At 33.6% G+C, this 18510-nt stretch overlaps 5 non-coding genes across 5 annotated transcripts; all 5 read left to right on the plus strand.

The window, feature by feature from the left end:
- Positions 1 to 726: 726 nt before the first annotated feature.
- Positions 727 to 797, plus strand: TRNAG-CCC (transfer RNA glycine (anticodon CCC)). The gene has a single exon. It is a non-coding gene; the product is annotated as a tRNA-Gly (tRNA).
- A 1068-nt stretch (positions 798 to 1865) lies between these two features.
- TRNAG-CCC (transfer RNA glycine (anticodon CCC)) lies at positions 1866 to 1936 on the plus strand. Its single transcript has one exon. It is a non-coding gene; the product is annotated as a tRNA-Gly (tRNA).
- Positions 1937 to 4164: 2228 nt separating this feature from the next.
- Positions 4165 to 4235, plus strand: TRNAG-UCC (transfer RNA glycine (anticodon UCC)). Its single transcript has one exon. It is a non-coding gene; the product is annotated as a tRNA-Gly (tRNA).
- A 269-nt stretch (positions 4236 to 4504) lies between these two features.
- Positions 4505 to 4575, plus strand: TRNAG-CCC (transfer RNA glycine (anticodon CCC)). Its single transcript has one exon. It is a non-coding gene; the product is annotated as a tRNA-Gly (tRNA).
- Positions 4576 to 6822: 2247 nt separating this feature from the next.
- On the plus strand, positions 6823 to 6893 carry TRNAG-CCC (transfer RNA glycine (anticodon CCC)). Its single transcript has one exon. It is a non-coding gene; the product is annotated as a tRNA-Gly (tRNA).
- Positions 6894 to 18510: the final 11617 nt, after the last annotated feature.

Here is an 18510-nt window from a genome sequence, read left to right on the forward strand (position 1 = left end):
TAAATACAAAACTTGAAAGAAAGTCCTTCTTCAGCAAATATCCTAATCTTTATCTTACTTATATAAGCAATTTTTTTAAAGTAATTTTGGGGACCTAGTAGAAACTGTCCTGAATTTTAATAATTATAAATAAAAGAATAAAAGGTAATTTAAAGATCTTTAGTGTTTTTATTCATGGGAATTGCCTTATACCTAAATTAACATGTATATTACTACAAAACACAATAATAAAACTTGCACTAAAATAGGCAATTTTCAAATGTAGAAGTTTCCTTCATAAGGAAACTTTATTTTAACATAGATCTAAAAAATATTTAGATACAAACATTTATCTTTCATGGTATTTAAATATGAAAATAAGAAAAAGACATTTTTTTAATTTTTAATAAAAGACTAATACAATTATTTTATTTTAAAACAGCAAAAATATGTAAAAAGAAAACTAGAACAGATTCAATTTGAAATCAACTGATGGCATTAAAGGAATGAAAAGGAATATTTGACATTACTAGAATTATAAAGTTAAAGAAACTCTTTGTGGTAATATAAATTATAAAGCACTGAATGATATCTTTAAAAATATTTTACCTTCAATAAAGGAGTCAAGGTTTTATTTCTTTTTAGAGCTGAATTAACATTGTCAAGTGGCAATTTAATTAGCATTTCCTAATGTGATGTAGCTGTACATGTACAGAGCAATCTATGGAGAGTACAAAACTTCAAGCAGCGCTAGTAGTGTAGGGGTATCATGCAAGATTCCCATTCTTGCGACCCGGGTTCGAGTCCCGGCTAGCGCAACCTTTATCTTGAACATTTCATGTGCACAAATTTGTAGAAATATTTCAATAATGATAAGGATTGATGTGGAAAATAGTAAGATTTATATATGTTTTAATAAAAGGATAATTTTTAGTAGTTTTTATTTTTAACCTGTAATTTATTGTATTGTGTGTCCCAAAAAGGCCAAGTTTATTATTCTCTGCTAGGAAATCTGAGAGGACATCATTCAGATACTTTAATTGCTTATTGTCAAAGAAATTCAAAATAAAGGAACCTTGACATTTTCAAGATAAGAAGATTTAATCTACAATATTTTTATTTAAATATTACAATACAATTTTAACTTTAATCTTATGAGGATCATTCTATAAATACAAAACTTGAAAGAAAGTCCTTCTTCAGCAAATATCCTAATCTTTATCTTACTTATATAAGCAATTTTTTTAAAGTAATTTTGGGGACCTAGTAGAAACTGTCCTGAATTTTAATAATTATAAAGAGGTAATTTAAAGATTTTTAGTGTTTTTATTCATGAGAATTGCCTTATACCTAAATTAACATGTATATTACTACAAAATACAATAATAAAACTTGCACTAAAATAGGCAATTTTCAAATGTAGAAGTTTCCTTCATAAGGAAACTTTATTTCAACATAGATCTAAAAAATATTTAGATACAAACATTTATCTTTCATGGTATTTAAATATGAAAATAAGAAAAAGACATTTTTTTTAATTTTTAATAAAAGACTAATACAATTATTTTATTTTAAAACAGCAAAAATATGTAAAAAGAAAACTTAGAACAGATTCAATTTGAAATCAACTGATGGCATTAAAGGAATGAAAAGGAATAGTTGACATTACTAGAATTATAAAGTTAAAGAAACTCTTTGTGAAAATATAAATTATAAAGCACTGAATGATATCTTTAAAAATATTTTACCTTCAATAAAGGAGTCAAGGTTTTATTTCTTTTTAGAGCTGAATTAACATTGTCAAGTGGCAATTTAATTAGCATTTCCTAATGTGATGTAGCTGTACATGTACAGAGCAATCTATGGAGAGTACAAAACTTCAAGCAGCGCTAGTAGTGTAGGGGTATCATGCAAGATTCCCATTCTTGCGACCCGGGTTCGAGTCCCGGCTAGCGCAACCTTTATCTTGAACATTTCATGTGCACAAATTTGAAGAAATATTTCAATAATGATAAGGATTGATGTGGAAAATAGTAAGATTTATATATGTTTTAATAAAAGGATAATTTTTAGTAGTTTTTATTTTTAACCTGTAATTTATTGTATTGTGTGTCCCAAAAAGGCCAAGTTTATTATTCTCTGCTAGGAAATCTGAGAGGACATCATTCAGATACTTTAATTGGTTATTGTCAAAGAAATTCAAAATAAAGGAACCTTGACATTTTCAAGATAAGAAGATTTAATCTACAATATTTTTATTTAAATATTACAATACAATTTTAACTTTAATCTTATGAGGATTATTCTATAAATACAAAACTTGAAAGAAAGTCCTTCTTCAGCAAATATCCTAATCTTTATCTTACTTATATAAGCAATTTTTTTAAAGTAATTTTGGGGACCTAGTAGAAACTGTCCTGAATTTTAATAATTATAAATAAAAGAATAAAAAGGTAATTTAAAATTTTTTAGTGTTTTTATTCATGAGAATTGCCTTATACCTAAATTAACATGTATATTACTACAAAATACAATAATAAAACTTGCACTAAAATAGGCAATTTTCAAATTTAGAAGTTTCCTTCATAAGGAAACTTTATTTCAACATAGATCTAAAAAATATTTAGATACAAACATTTATCTTTCATGGTATTTAAATATGAAAATAAGAAAAAGACATTTTTTTAATTTTTAATAAAAGACTAATACAATTATTTTATTTTAAAACAGCAAAAATATGTAAAAAGAAAACTTAGAACAGATTCAATTTGAAATCAACTGATGGCATTAAAGGAATGAAAAGGAATAGTTGACATTACTAGAATTATAAAGTTAAAGAAACTCTTTGTGAAAATATAAATTATAAAGCACTGAATGATATCTTTAAAAATATTTTACCTTCAATAAAGGAGTCAAGGTTTTATTTCTTTTTAGAGCTGAATTAACATTGTCAAGTGGCAATTTAATTAGCATTTCCTAATGTGATGTAGCTGTACATGTACATAGCAATCTATGGAGAGTACAAAACTTCAAGCAGAGCTAGTAGTGTAGGGGTATCATGCAAGATTCCCATTCTTGCGACCCGGGTTCGAGTCCTGGCTAGCACAACCTTTATCTTGAACATTTCATGTGCACAAATTTGAAGAAATATTTCAATAATGATAAGGATTGATGTGGAAAATAGTAAGATTTATATATGTTTTAATAAAAGGATAATTTTTAGTAGTTTTTATTTTTAACCTGTAATTTATTGTATTGTGTGTCCCAAAAAGGCCAAGTTTATTATTCTCTGCTAGGAAATCTGAGAGGACATCATTCAGATACTTTAATTGCTTATTGTCAAAGAAATTCAAAATAAAGGAACCTTGACATTTTCAAGATAAGAAGATTTAATCTACAATATTTTTATTTAAATATTACAATACAATTTTAACTTTAATCTTATGAGGATCATTTTATAAATACAAAACTTGAAAGAAAGTCCTTCTTCAGCAAATATCCTAATCTTTATCTTACTTATATAAGCAATTTTTTTAAAGTAATTTTGGGGACCTAGTAGAAACTGTCCTGAATTTTAATAATTATAAAGAGGTAATTTAAAGATTTTTAGTGTTTTTATTCATGAGAATTGCCTTATACCTAAATTAACATGTATATTACTACAAAATACAATAATAAAACTTGCACTAAAATAGGCAATTTTCAAATGTAGAAGTTTCCTTCATAAAGAAACTTTGTATCTAAATATTTTTTAGATCTATGTTGAAATAAACATTTATCTTTCATGGTATTTAAATATGAAAATAAGAAAAAGACATTTTTTTAATTTTTAATAAAAGACTAATACAATAATTTTATTTTAAAACAGCAAAAATATGTAAAAAGAAAACTTAGAACAGATTCAATTTGAAATCAACTTATGGCATTAAAGGAATGAAAACGAATATTTGACGTTACTAGAATTATAAAGTTAAAGAAACTCTTTGTGGTAATATAAATTATAAAGCACTGAATGATATCTTTAAAAATATTTTACCTTCAATAAAGGAGTCAAGGTTTTATTTCTTTTTAGAGCTGCTTTAAATCTAGAATTAACATTGTCAAGTGGCAATTTAATTAGTATTTCCTAATGTGATGTAGCCGTACATGTACAAAGCAATCTATGGAGATATAAATCGTCTAGCAGCACTAGTAGTGTAGAGGTATCATGCAAGATCTCCATTCTTGAGACCCGGGTTCGAGTCCCGGCTAGCGCAACCTTTATCTTGAACATTTCCTGTGCACAAATTTGTAGAAATATTTCAATAATGATAAGGATTGATGTGGAAAATAGTAAGATTTATATATGTTTTAATAAAAGGATAATTTTTAGTAGCTTTAATTTTAACCTGTAATTTATTGTATTGTGTGTCCCAAAAAGGCCAAGTTTATTATTCTTGTCAAGTGGCAATTTAATTAGCATTTCCTAATGTGATGTATCCGTACATGTACAAAGCAATCTATGGAGAGTATAAAACTTCAAGCAGCGCTAGTAGTGTAGGGGTATCATGCAAGATTCCCATTCTTGCGACCCGGGTTCGAGTCCCGGCTAGCACAACCATTATCTTGAACATTTAATGTGCACAAATTTGTAGAAATATTTAATTAAGGATTGATGTAGAAAATAGTAAGATTTATATATGTTTTAATAAAAGGATAATTTCTAGTAGTTTTTATTTTTAACCTGTAATTTATTGTATTGTGTGTCCCAAACAGGCCAAGTCTATTATTCTCTGCTAGGAAATCTGAGAGGACATCATTCAGATACTTTAAAAATATGCTTATTGTCAAAGAAATTCAAAATAAAGGAACCTTGACATTTTCAAGATAAAAAGATTTAATCTACAATATTTTTATTTAAATATTACAATACAATTTTAACTTTAATCTTATGAGGATCATTCTATAAATACAAAAACTTGAAAGAAAGTCCTTCTTCAGCAAATATCCTAATCTTTATCTTACTTATATAAGCAATTTTTTTAAAGTAATTTTGGGGACCTAGTAGAAACCGTCCTGAATTTTAATAATTATAAATAAAAGAATAAAAGGTCATTTAAAGATCTTTAGTGTTTTTATTCATGGGAATTGCCTTATACCTAAATTAACATGTATATTACTACAAAATACAATAATAAAACTTGCACTAAAATAGGCAATTTTCAAATTTAGAAGTTTCCTTCATAAGGAAACTTTATTTCAACATAGATCTAAAAAATATTTAGATACAAACATTTATCTTTCATGGTATTTAAATATGAAAATAAGAAAAAGACATTTTTTAAAATTTTTAATAAAAAACTAATACAATTATTTTATAACAGCAAAAATATGTAAAAAGAAAACTTAGAACAGATTCAATTTGAAATCAACTGATGGCATTAAAGGAATGAAAAGAAATATTTGACATTACTAGAATTATAAAGTTAAAGAAACTCTTTGTGGTAATATAAATTATAAAGCACTGAATGATATCTTTAAAAATATTTTACCTTCAATAAAGGAGTCAAGGTTTTATTTCTTTTTAGAGCTGCTTTAAATCTAGAATTAACATTGTCAAGTGGCAATTTAGTTAGCATTTCCTAATGTGATGTAGCCGTACATGTACAAAGCAATCTTTGGAGAGCATAACACTTCAAGCAGCGCTAGTAGTGTAGGGGTATCATGAAGGATTCCCATTCTTGCGACTCGGGATCGAGTTCCGGCTAGCACAACCTTTATCTTGAACATTTCATGTGCACAAATTTGTAGAAATATTTCAATAATGATAAGGATTGATGTAGAAAATAGTAAGATTTATATATGTTTTAATAAAAGGATAATTTTTAGTAGTTTTTATTTTTAACCTGTAATTTATTGTATTGTGTGTCCCAAAAAGGCCAAGTTTATTATTCTCTGCTAGGAAATCTGAGAGGACATCATTCAGATACTTTAATTGCTTATTGTCAAAGAAATTCAAAATAAAGGAACCTTGACATTTTCAAGATAAGAAGATTTAATCTACAATATTTTTATTTAAATATTACAATACAATTTTAACTTTAACCTTATGAGGATCATTCTATAAATACAAAACTTGAAAGAAAGTCCTTCTTCAGCAAATATCCTAATCTTTATCTTACTTATATAAGCAATTTTTTTAAAGTAATTTTGGGGACCTAGTAGAAACTGTCCTGAATTTTAATAATTATAAATAAAAGAATAAAAAGGTAATTTAAAGATTTTTAGTGTTTTTATTCATGGGAATTGCCTTATACCAAAATTAACATGTATATTACTACAAAATACAATAATAAAACTTGCACTAAAATAGGCAATTTTCAAATGTAGAAGTTTCCTTCATAAGGAAACTTTATTTCAACATAGATCTAAAAAATATTTAGATACAAACATTTATTTTTCATGGTATTTAAATATGAAAATAAGAAAAATATTTTTTTTTAATTTTTAATAAAAGACTAATACAATAATTTTATTTTAAAACAGCAAAAATATGTAAAAAGAAAACTTAGAACAGATTCAATTTGAAATCAACTGATGGCATTAAAGGAATGAAAAGGAATATTTGACATTACTAGAATTATAAAGTTAAAGAAACTTTTTGTGGTAATATAAATTATAGAGCACTGAATGATATCTTTAAAAATATTTTACCTTCAATAAAGGAGTAAAGGTTTTATTTCTTTTTAGAGCTGCTTTAAATCTAGAATTAACATTGTCAAGTGGAAATTTAATTAGCATTTCCTAATGTGATGTAGCCGTACATGTACAAAGCAATCTATGGAGAGTATAAAACTTCAAGCAGCGCTAGTAGTGTAGGGGTATCATGCAAGATTCCCATTCTTGCGAACCGGGTTAGAGTCCCGGCTAGTGCAACCATTATCTTGAACATTTCATGTGCACAAATTTGTTGAAATATTTCAATAATGATAAGGATTGATGTAGAAAATAGTAAGATTTATATATGTTTTAATAAAAGGATAATTTCTAGTAGTTTTTATTTTTAACCTGTAATTTATTGTATTGTGTGTCCCAAAACGGCCAAGTTTATTATTCTCTGCTAGGAAATCTGAGAGGACACCATTCAGATACTTTAATTGCTTATTGTCAAAGAAATTCAAAATAAAGGAACCTTGACATTTTCAAGATAAGAAGATTTAATCTACAATATTTTTATTTAAATATTACAATACAATTTTAACTTTAATCTTATGAGGATCATTCTATAAATATAAAACTTGAAAGAAAGTCCTTCTTCAGCAAATATCCTAATCTTTATCTTACTTATATAAGCAATTTTTTTAAAAGTAATTTTGGGGACATAGTAGAAACTGTCCTGAATTTTAATAATTAGAAATAAAAGAATAAAAATGTAATTTAAAGATTTTTAGTGTTTTTATTCATGGGAATTGCCTTATACCTAAATGAACATGTATATTACTACAAAATACAATAATAAAACTTGCACTAAAATAGGCAATTTTTAAATGTAGAAGTTTCCTTTATAAGGAAACTTTATTTCAACATAGAACTAAAAAATATTTAGATACAAACATTTATCTTTCATGGTATTTAAATATGAAAATAAGAAAAATACATTTTTTTAATAAAAGACTAATACAATTATTTTATTTTAAAACAGCAAAAATATGTAAAAAGAAAACTTAGAACAGATTCAATTTGAAATCAACTGATGGCATTAAAGGAATGAAAAGGAATATTTGACATTACTAGAATTATAAAGTTAAAGAAACTCTTTGTGGTGATATAAATTATAAAGCACTGAATGATATCTTTAAAAATATTTTACCTTCAATAAAGGAGTCAAGGTTTTACTTCTTTTTAGAGCTGAATTAACATTGTCAAGTGGCAATTTAATTAGCATTTCCTAATGTCATGTAGCCTTACATGTACAGAGCAATTTATGGAGAGGCTAAAACTTCAAGCAGCGCTAGTAGTGTAGGGGTATCATGCAAGATTCCCATTCTTGCGATCCGGGTTCAAGTCCTGGCTATGTATTTATGTAGTGTTTGGTGAGAGGTCTTCTCTCACGGTAACTCGATGACAAATTTAGTTTACACTTGTGCAGTCGCTTTTACTTTCAACCTGTGATATGAGCACAAATTAGCATGGGCTCAATATTTAAATATCGCTCTGCGTTAATGTTAGCATGCCACTTAGTTGTTAGTTTTTGTATCAGCAAACATGCTTAGCACTCTTATCACCAAGGCTGAAATTTACTATTCATTTCTTTGGTCTGTATATATGTCTATCACTTGAGTACAACAAACTCATTGGATACAGAAGTTCACAATTCTGTTGGTCAGGCACTGCAGTTATTTATTTATATTATAGTATTATTCTGCTGCTTTTATTATTCCACTTTACTGTCAATCATTCCAGTATTATAAACTAGTTGACAGAGTGCAAATGGGGTTTGAGTTATTAATAGTGCGGTCTAGCAGCCAGTGGCGAGACCACACTATTTCCTGTGACCAGCAGGGAGGAGGGAGGGTATAATAGAGCGGTCCCGCCGCTTGCGCTATAATAAGCAAGAAACCCTTTTAACGACCGGCAATACATAGTACGTCACAGTCGTTATGGGGTTATACATTTGGTTCATTGCATGTAATATATGTTTTGTGCCCATTTTAATTTTGTTTTAATATTTTCCACCTTGTGAGTTTTAGTTTCAGTAGTGGTTTTAATAAGTGTTAAGTGCTTGAGAAATGTTTATATTTCTGTGTTTCCATTTTGCTATATGATTGATATACTCTTCAATAAACTGAGTGATTTAGAGGGATGTACAATTGTCATTATTTATAAAATAAAGATGGTTGCCTAGCAACTATACTAGGTACCTTTTCTGTGTCAGCATTTTTTAGTAGAGCCGAATAATGAGTGTGGTGTGGGAATCGCATGTTCACCTGTATAGGCCAGAGGATTTTTTTTATTGAAAAGAAAAGCTAAGCTAAAGGGGCATTAAACATGTTGAGATTGCTATATTAAGAGCCAGATTACAAGTGGAGCGGTATTTAATGTTCTCGCTTCCACTCTTACTCTGCTAGAAGTAAGTGTCGGGTAGCGCTCATATCACAAATGAAAGAAAAACGTTTTCGCTCGCACACTTAATCAATGAGCGAAAATAAGCCGAAGTTAGGATATCACACTCGTGATAACCTATTCCCCATAGAAGTCAATGGAGCAAAAAACACCCTACTTGTGCAAAATTCTGATCGCATATTCTCAAGTGTGCTAACCTGACATAAAAGTGTGAATATTTCACATTCCAAAGTTCTTCGCATAGATGTTTCTAAACATATCTGATGGTATTTTGGTACAATATATATTTATACATATTTTTATATATAAAGGAATATCTATTTATAAATACATAGAACTTATTCTTATTCTTCTATGTGCAGAACATTGGAATGTGAAATATTTACAGTAAATACACAGTATAACACTATATTAAAAAAGGAAATTTATGCTTACCTGATAAATTGATTTCTTCTACGATACGATGAGTGCACAGATTCATCCTTACTTGTGGAATATTATCCTCCTGCTAACAGGAAGTGGCAAAGAGCACCACAGCAGAGCTGTATATATAGCTCCTCCCTTCTCTCCACCCCCAGTCATTCGACCGAAGGTATAGGAAGAGAAAAGAAAAGCTAAAAGGTGCAGAGGTGACTGAAGTTTTAAAAACAAAAATATAATCTGTCTTAAATTGACAGGGAGGGCCGTGGACTCGTCGTATCGTAGAAGAAATCAATTTATCAGGTAAGCATAAATGTCCTTTTCTTCTACTAGATATGACGAGTCCACGGATTCATCCTTACTTGTGGGATACAATACCAAAGCTACAGGACACGGATGAACGGGAGGGACAAGACAGATACCTAAACAGAAGGCACCACTGCTTGAAGAACTTTTCTCCCCAAAACAGCCTCAGAAGAAGCAAAAGTATCAAATTTGGAAAATTTGGAAAAGGTATGAAGGGAGGACCAAGTCGCAGCCTTACAAATCTGTTCAACAGAAGCATCGTTTTTAAAAGCCCACGTGGAAGCCACCACGCTAGTAAAATGAGCTGTAATCTTTTCAGGAGGCTGCTGTCCAGCAGTCTCGTATGCCAAACGGATGATGCTTTTCAGCCAAAAAGAAAGAGAGGTAGCCATAGCTTTTTGACCCCTACGCTTTCCAGAATAAACAACAAATAGAGAAGATGTTTGACGGAAATCCTTGGTCGCTTGTAAGTAAAACTTCAAGGCACGAACCACGTCCAGATTATGTAACAGACGCTCCTTCTTAGAAGAAGGATTAGGACATAGAGAAGGAACAACAATTTCCTGATTAATATTCTTATTTGAAACAATCTTAGGAAGGAATCCAGGTTTAGTACGCAAAACCACCTTATCAGAATGGAATATAAGATAAGGCGAGTCGCATTGTAATGCAGAAAGCTCAGAAACTCTTTGAGCAGAAGAGATAGCAACTAAAAACAAAACTTTCCAAGATAAAAGCTTAATATCTATGGAATGCATAGGTTCAAACGGAACCCCTTGAAGAACATTTAGAACTAAATTCAAACTCCATGGCGGAGCAACAGGTTTAAACACAGGCTTGATTCTGACTAAAGCCTGACAAAAAGACTGAACGTCTGGGACATCCGCCAGACGCTTGTGTAGTAAAATTGACAAAGCAGAAATTTGTCCCTTTAAGGAACTAGCCGATAATCCCTTTTCCAATCCTTCTTGGAGAAAGGACAAAATCCTAGGAATCCTAACCCTACTCCATGAGTAGCCCTTGGATTCGCACCAATAAAGATATTTACGCCATATCTTATGCTAAATTTTCCTAGTGACAGGCTTCCGAGCCTGAATCAAGGTATCAATAACCGACTCAGAGAATCCCCGCTTAGATAAAATCAAGCGTTCAATCTCTAGGCAGTCAGCTGCAGAGAATTTAGATTTGGATGTTGGAATGGACCTTGAATGAGAAGGTCCTGTCTCAGTGGCAGTTTCCACGGTGGCAGAGATGACATTTCCACTAGATCTGCATACCAGGTCCTGCGTGGCCACGCAGGCGCTATCAAGATTACCAAAGCCCTCTCTTGTTTGATTCTAGCAATCAGACGAGGCAGAAGAGGAAAGGGAGGAAACACATAAGCCAGGTTGAACGACCAAGGTACTGCTAGAGCATCTATCAGTACTGCTTAGGGATTCCTTGATCTGGAAACGTAACAAGAAAGTTTGGCATTCTGACGAGATGCCATCAGATCCAATTTGACGAATCAATGTTGCAAACACCTCCGGATAGAGTTCCCACTCACCCGGATGAAAAGCCTGATGACTTAGAAAATCCGCTTCCCAGTTCTCCACTCCTGGGATGTAGATTGCTGATAGATGGCAAGAGTGCGTCTCTGCCCATCAAATTATCTTGGAAACCTCTATCATCGCTAGAGAACTCTTTGTTCCCCCTTGATGATTGATATATGCTACAGTCTTGATATTGTCCGACTGGAACCTTATGAATTTGGCCAAAGCCAACTGAGGCCATGCTTGAAGCGCGTTGAATATTGCTCTCAGTTCCAGAATATTGATTGGTAGTAGGGACTCCTCCTGAGTCCAAACACCCTGAGCCTTCAGGGAATTCCAGACTGCACCCAAGCCAAGAGGCTGGCGTCCGTAGTCACTATGACCCATGCTGGTCTGCGGAAGCACATTCCCTGGGACAGATGATCCTGTGACAACCACCAAAGAAGAGAGTCTCTGGTCTCTAGATCCAGATTGATCTGAGGAGATAAATCCACATAATCCCCATTCCACTGTCTGAGCATGCACAGCTGCAGTGGTCTGAGATGTAAGGGAGCAAACAGAACAATGTCCATTGTCGCTACCATTAATCCAATGACCTCCATACACTGCGCCACTCATGGCCGAGGAGCGGACCGAAGTGCCTGGCAAGTAGTTAAAATCTTTGACTTTCTGACCTCCGTCAGAAATATTTTCATGTCAACCGAGTCTATCAGAGTTCCTAGGAATGGAACTCTTGTCAGTGGAACTAGTGAACTCTTTTGTATATTCATCTTCCACCCGTGAGTTCTTAGAAAAGCCAGCACAATGTCCGTGTGAGATTTGGCTAGCTGGTAAGTTGACGCCTGAATCAAAATATCATCCAGATAGAGTGCCACTGCTATGCTCCACGGCCTTAGAACCGCCAGAAGGGACCCTAGCCCCTTTGTGAAGATTCTGGGAGTTGTGGCCAACCCGAAAGGGAGGGCCACAAACTGGTAGTGTTTGTCCAGGAAGGCGAACCTGAGAAACTGGATGTTGATCTCTGTGGATAGGAATGTGAAGATACGCATCCTTTAAATCGACGGTAGTCATATATTGACCCTCCTGGATCATTGGTAAAATAGTTTGAATGGTCTCCATCTTGAACGAAATTTGTTTAGGCATTTGAGATCTAAAATCGGTCTGAAGGTTCCCTCTTTTTTGGGAACCACAAACAGATTTGAGTAAAACCCCTGCCACTGTACTAGTTTTGGAACTGGGCAGATTACACCCATGGTATATAGGTCTTTTACACAGCGTAAGAACGCCTCTCTTTTTGTCTGGTCTACTGTGATATCCCTTTAAATCTAAACCCTGCATTAGCACTTCCTTCCTATTTAAGGAAGTGCTTACCCATTAATCAGGGCCTGAAAATTGAAGTTGTTTCTCACTTCTCCTTACTCCTCTGAGGAGCTACTACCACATTGTGCATTTGTTGCATAACCTTCAGGTCTTTTACATCGCCTTCGATACCCGCTGGGTATCTACTTTTGCCTCTATCCTGACCGGGACCATCTTCCGGATTCATCCGCCAAACGGAACTTCTTTCACCACGCCGAAGTCGCGCTCACACCAAACAGACGCTGAACCTAAGAGCTGCAACTTACCTCTCAACCTTTATATCCAAAAGGCATTACCGCTCCCCACGCTTCATACCACCGCTACTGTTAAGATAAGTACCGCTCTCCACGCTACAATTTATTCATTCATAAAGGTTAAACCTTAAACACCATTGTTTGTTATTGGAGATACCTATAACCTTTATTGTGATTCTCATCTGACTCAGTAGATTGCGGTTTGGTATTCAAGCTAGTATGTCTGGACTGTGTATATATTTTATTGCGTGAAAGTGTGAGTGCGTGAAGAAATTACCTATACTTTATCAAGCAGTCTAATCCTTTGCTTTGCTTTATCTGCTTTAATCAGCATTTACTGTTGCATAATTTTGTAACACATATGACTCTCTCTGAACTTAAATCTCAGTTACTCATAATATTTCCTGAATATTTATATATTCATACCTTAGTGAAGTTTCATAATATTCTATCAATTACAAAATTAATGACTCACCTTAAATAAGTAAGTTTAATAAATCATTTTCTCTTGCTTATTTTAAGAAAAGAGCAACAAAACCTTTATTTTTCCATATTTAAATCATTACACTATTAGATAACTTTTGGTTATCACAGAATTTTCAGGCCTATAAGGTTATAACCTGTAAAATATAGGATGGATCCTAGTGAAATAAAAAATGAATTCACCAACATCCATCAAAAATTAGAATATCTAGCCAGGGCCTTAACTGAGGTACAATCAGAAAATAAAGCACTTAAAACTCTAGTAAAAGAATGTTTACCAGCCAAGAGCTCAGAAGTCCCTGAACCTCACATTAACTATCCTCAACCCTTTTCTGGTAAACGAAGTGAATATAGAGACTTTAAAAATGCTTGCAAATTACTTTTTTCATTAAGGCCTAAAACTTATCACTCTGAGAGAATCAAGGTTTGTACTACCATCTCCTTCCTCCAGGGGGAGCCTCGCTCATGGGCTAATAGATATTTTGAGAATAACCATCCAATCTTAGATTCCTTGGAAGAATTTTTTTTAGCCATGACATCCTTATATGAGGACTCTCATTCACAGATGACGGCAGAAACGAAACTGAGATCCCTAAAACAGGGTAAGAGGAATATAGAAGATTATATTACTGAATTCCAAATGTGGATAGATGATTCTAAATGGAATGAAATTAGTTTGAAGAACCAGTTCAGACTGGGCCTTTCAGAATTGTTAAAAGATGAGTTGTCCCGTTTGGAGATGCCCGAAACCCTGAATGGACTGATGAAATTAAGTACTACCCTGGATCGGCGAATACGTGAAAGGAAGGCTGAGAGAGCTACCTGTGACGTACCACCTAGACGTCCGTATCTTTACACACCCAACCAGGAAAAGGGTACTTCTAATCAGACCCCAATGGAGATTGGAGCCATAAAAGGACCTTTAACACCTGAAGAAAAGGCCAGACGCAGATCTGAGAATCTATGCTTATATTGTGGGCAAAAAGAACACTCAGTTAATAATTGCCCAATTCTTCAAAAGCAGAAGAAGGGTAAGATTCATTCAAAACATAATATTTTATACTTCACTCAAAACCCTCAATTGACTCTTAACCTTTCTTTACAGTGGGATCAGAAAAACGTGCAGTCTAATGCATTGATCGATTCTGGGGCAGCCGGAAATTATATCGATATATCTTTTGTTGATTTAAATAAAATTCCTACTGTTTGCAAGGCACAACCAGTCTCAGTTAAACTTATTGATGGTTCCCTCATACAACATGGTCCCATTACTCATCAAACAATACCTTTACTAGTGACAACTGACAATGGACATACTGAATATCTTACTTTTGACTTAATTTCCATCCACATGCATACACTTATTTTTGGCTTTTCATGGTTAAAAAAACATAACCCCAGCATTGACTGGTCCACTCCACAGGTATCATTAGCATCACCATTCTGTTTAAAAACATGTTATCCATATCAGTTAATCTCTGCTATTGAATCCGAACTACCAGAAATTTATCAGGATCTGGCAGAGGTGTTTGATCTAAAAGAGGCAGAAAACCTCCCCCCTCATAGGGAGTTTGATTGTCCAATTGATCTGATACCGGGCTCTCAAATTCCTCACGGAAAAATATACCCACTTTCACAAGAGGAACTTACTTACTTACGTTCCTATTTAGACGACAATCTCCGAAAAGGTTTTATATCCCACTCAACATCTCCAGCTGCTGCTGGAATGTTCTTAGTACGCAATAAGGACGGTACAATAAGACCCATTATTGATTATAGAGCTTTAAACGAAATTACTGTTAAAAACAGATATCCTCTACCCCTCATACCCGAATTATTGGAACGTTTAAACGAAGCTACAATTTATTCAAAACTTGATCTTAAGGGGGCTTACAATCTTATCCGTATGAAAGAAGGTCATGAGTGGAAAACCGCCTTTAGAACCCGTTATGGGCTCTTTCAATATAATGTAATGCCCTTCGGCTTAAGCAATGCTCCTGCAACATTCCAGCATTTTATTAATGAAATATTCCACGACCTTATGGACATCTGTGTTATAATTTACTTAGATGATATTCTAATATACTCCAAAACACCCTCTGATCACGAAAAGCATGTAAGATGGGTACTCACCCGTCTCAAGGAGCACAAATTATATGCTAAATTAGAAAAATGTGTATTCCATGTCTCTAAGATAAAATTTTTAGGTTATATAATAACTCCTAACCATGTACAAATGGATCCTGACAAAGTGTCTGCCATTAAAGATTGGCCAGCTCCCACTACTGTAAAAGCGTTACAACGCTTTATCGGTTTCGCTAATTTTTATCGAAAGTTTATTAAAAACTTTTCTTCAATAGTAAGACCACTGACACAACTGACTAGTGTTAATCAAAAATTTAAATGGTCTCAAAAAGCTCAAGAAACCTTCGAAAAACTTAAAGAGTTATTTTCTACAGCACCAATCTTATCACTACCCAACTTTGATCTACAATTCCAACTTGAAGCAGATGCCTCTAATACTGGCATAGGAGCAGTACTCTCCCAACAACAAGTTGAGAATGGGGAAATTCACCCCATTGCATTTTATTCAAGAACCTTAACTAGTGCAGAAAGTAATTATAGTGTGGGGGACAAAGAATTGTTAGCAATAAAGAGTGCCCTTGAACAATGGAGACACCTCCTAGAAGGATCTAAACTTCCATTCATTATTTTTACTGACCATAAGAATCTTGAATATTTAAAAAAGAACAAGACTTTGACAGCCAGACAAGCGAGATGGTCTCTATTTTTAGACCGTTTTAACTTTATAATTACCTACAAACCAGGCAGTCAAAATACTAAGGCTGATGCTTTATCACGTATAAACGAAAGCTTAACTCATGAACCACCTAATTTTACTATCCCTCCTGAAAAAATCATAGGCGTCCTGACACCTATAGAACAAGAGGTTCACAAGGCTTTAAAACAAGATTCAATACCCCACCAAACTTGTGTTAAAGACTCTCAATCTGGATTGTACTATCATAACAGTCAATTGTATATTCCCAAGAGCATGAGATCATCAATACTCACACACACTCATGATGATACAATGTCTGGTCATCCTGGAATTAAAAAGACCATTGAACTAACCCGACGTAATTTCTGGTGGCCTGGCATGAACAAATATATATATGACTATGTATCAGGATGTGAAAATTGTGCCCGAAATAAATTAGTTCATAAGAGACCAATTGGTCTACTTACACCTCTGCCTATCCCAGATAAACCATGGAGTACCATAGCCATGGATTTTATTGTTGAACTCCCACTCACTCAACAATATAATACTATCATGGTAATAATTGACCATTTAACCAGACTAGCTCATTTTATCCCACTTAAGGGATTACCCTCAGCTATGACTACGGCTAAGGTATTTATCGATCATATAGTCAGACTACATGGTTTACCCTCCAACATAATTACAGATAGGGGAACGCAATTTACCTCATCCTTCTGGAGATCTCTGTGTAAATTGCTAAAGATTGACCACCTTTATACCACTGCTTTCCATCCCCAGACTAATGGACTCACAGAGAGACTTAATCAGACCATAGAACAATTCTTACGATGTTACATATCACGTCTCCAAGATGATTGGACAGTTTATCTTCCCATGGCCGAATTCACATATAACAATTCCATAAATACTTCTATCAAAACTTCCCCCTTTTTTGCAACATATGGTTACCACCCAAACACTATATCTCTTTCTAACAAATCTGTAAACTCTCCTACAGCAACTGAATTTACATCTAACCTCCACGAAAGGTTAATTGTCCTGAAAAGACATCTACATGAAGCCAAACAATATCAAAAATCATATTATGACTTAAAACATCGTAAGGGTCCTGATTATAAGGTTGGGGACTTAGTACTTCTCTCAACAAAAAATCTTAAACTCAAAGTTCCTAGCAAGAAACTTGCGAATCAATTCTTGGGTCCATTTCCAATAGAACATGTGATAAATTCCAATGTGGTTAGACTTAAACTGCCAAAAGACTACAAAATACATCCTTCTTTCCATATCTCATTGTTGAAACCATTCCCAACCAAAAACCATCCTTCTTCTATTCCGCCACCACCTGTTATGGTTGATCATCAAGAAGAATTCGAGGTTGAATCCATACTGGATTCTAGGATACACAGAAATAAACTGGAATATCTCATTAAATGGAAAGGTTACGGCCCTGAGGAAAACTCCTGGCTCATTCATTCCGAAGTCCATTCGCCCCGATTGATCAAGTTCTTCCATAAGAAATATCCACTTAAACCTCACGCAGAATCCCCAGGGGTGATTCCCTGAGGGGGGCATGTGATATCCCTTTAAATCTAAACCCTGCATTAGCACTTCCTTCCTATTTAAGGAAGTGCTTACCCATTAATCAGGGCCTGAAAATTGAAGTTGTTTCTCACTTCTCCTTACTCCTCTGAGGAGCTACTACCACATTGTGCATTTGTTGCATAACCTTCAGGTCTTTTACATCGCCTTCGATACCCGCTGGGTATCTACTTTTGCCTCTATCCTGACCGGGACCATCTTCCGGATTCATCCGCCAAACGGAACTTCTTTCACCACGCCGAAGTCGCGCTCACACCAAACAGACGCTGAACCTAAGAGCTGCAACTTACCTCTCAACCTTTATATCCAAAAGGCATTACCGCTCCCCACGCTTCATACCACCGCTACTGTTAAGATAAGTACCGCTCTCCACGCTACAATTTATTCATTCATAAAGGTTAAACCTTAAACACCATTGTTTGTTATTGGAGATACCTATAACCTTTATTGTGATTCTCATCTGACTCAGTAGATTGCGGTTTGGTATTCAAGCTAGTATGTCTGGACTGTGTATATATTTTATTGCGTGAAAGTGTGAGTGCGTGAAGAAATTACCTATACTTTATCAAGCAGTCTAATCCTTTGCTTTGCTTTATCTGCTTTAATCAGCATTTACTGTTGCATAATTTTGTAACACATATGACTCTCTCTGAACTTAAATCTCAGTTACTCATAATATTTCCTGAAT

Source organism: Bombina bombina, chromosome 7, assembly GCF_027579735.1.
Source record: "Bombina bombina isolate aBomBom1 chromosome 7, aBomBom1.pri, whole genome shotgun sequence".
NCBI lineage: Eukaryota > Metazoa > Chordata > Amphibia > Anura > Bombinatoridae > Bombina > Bombina bombina.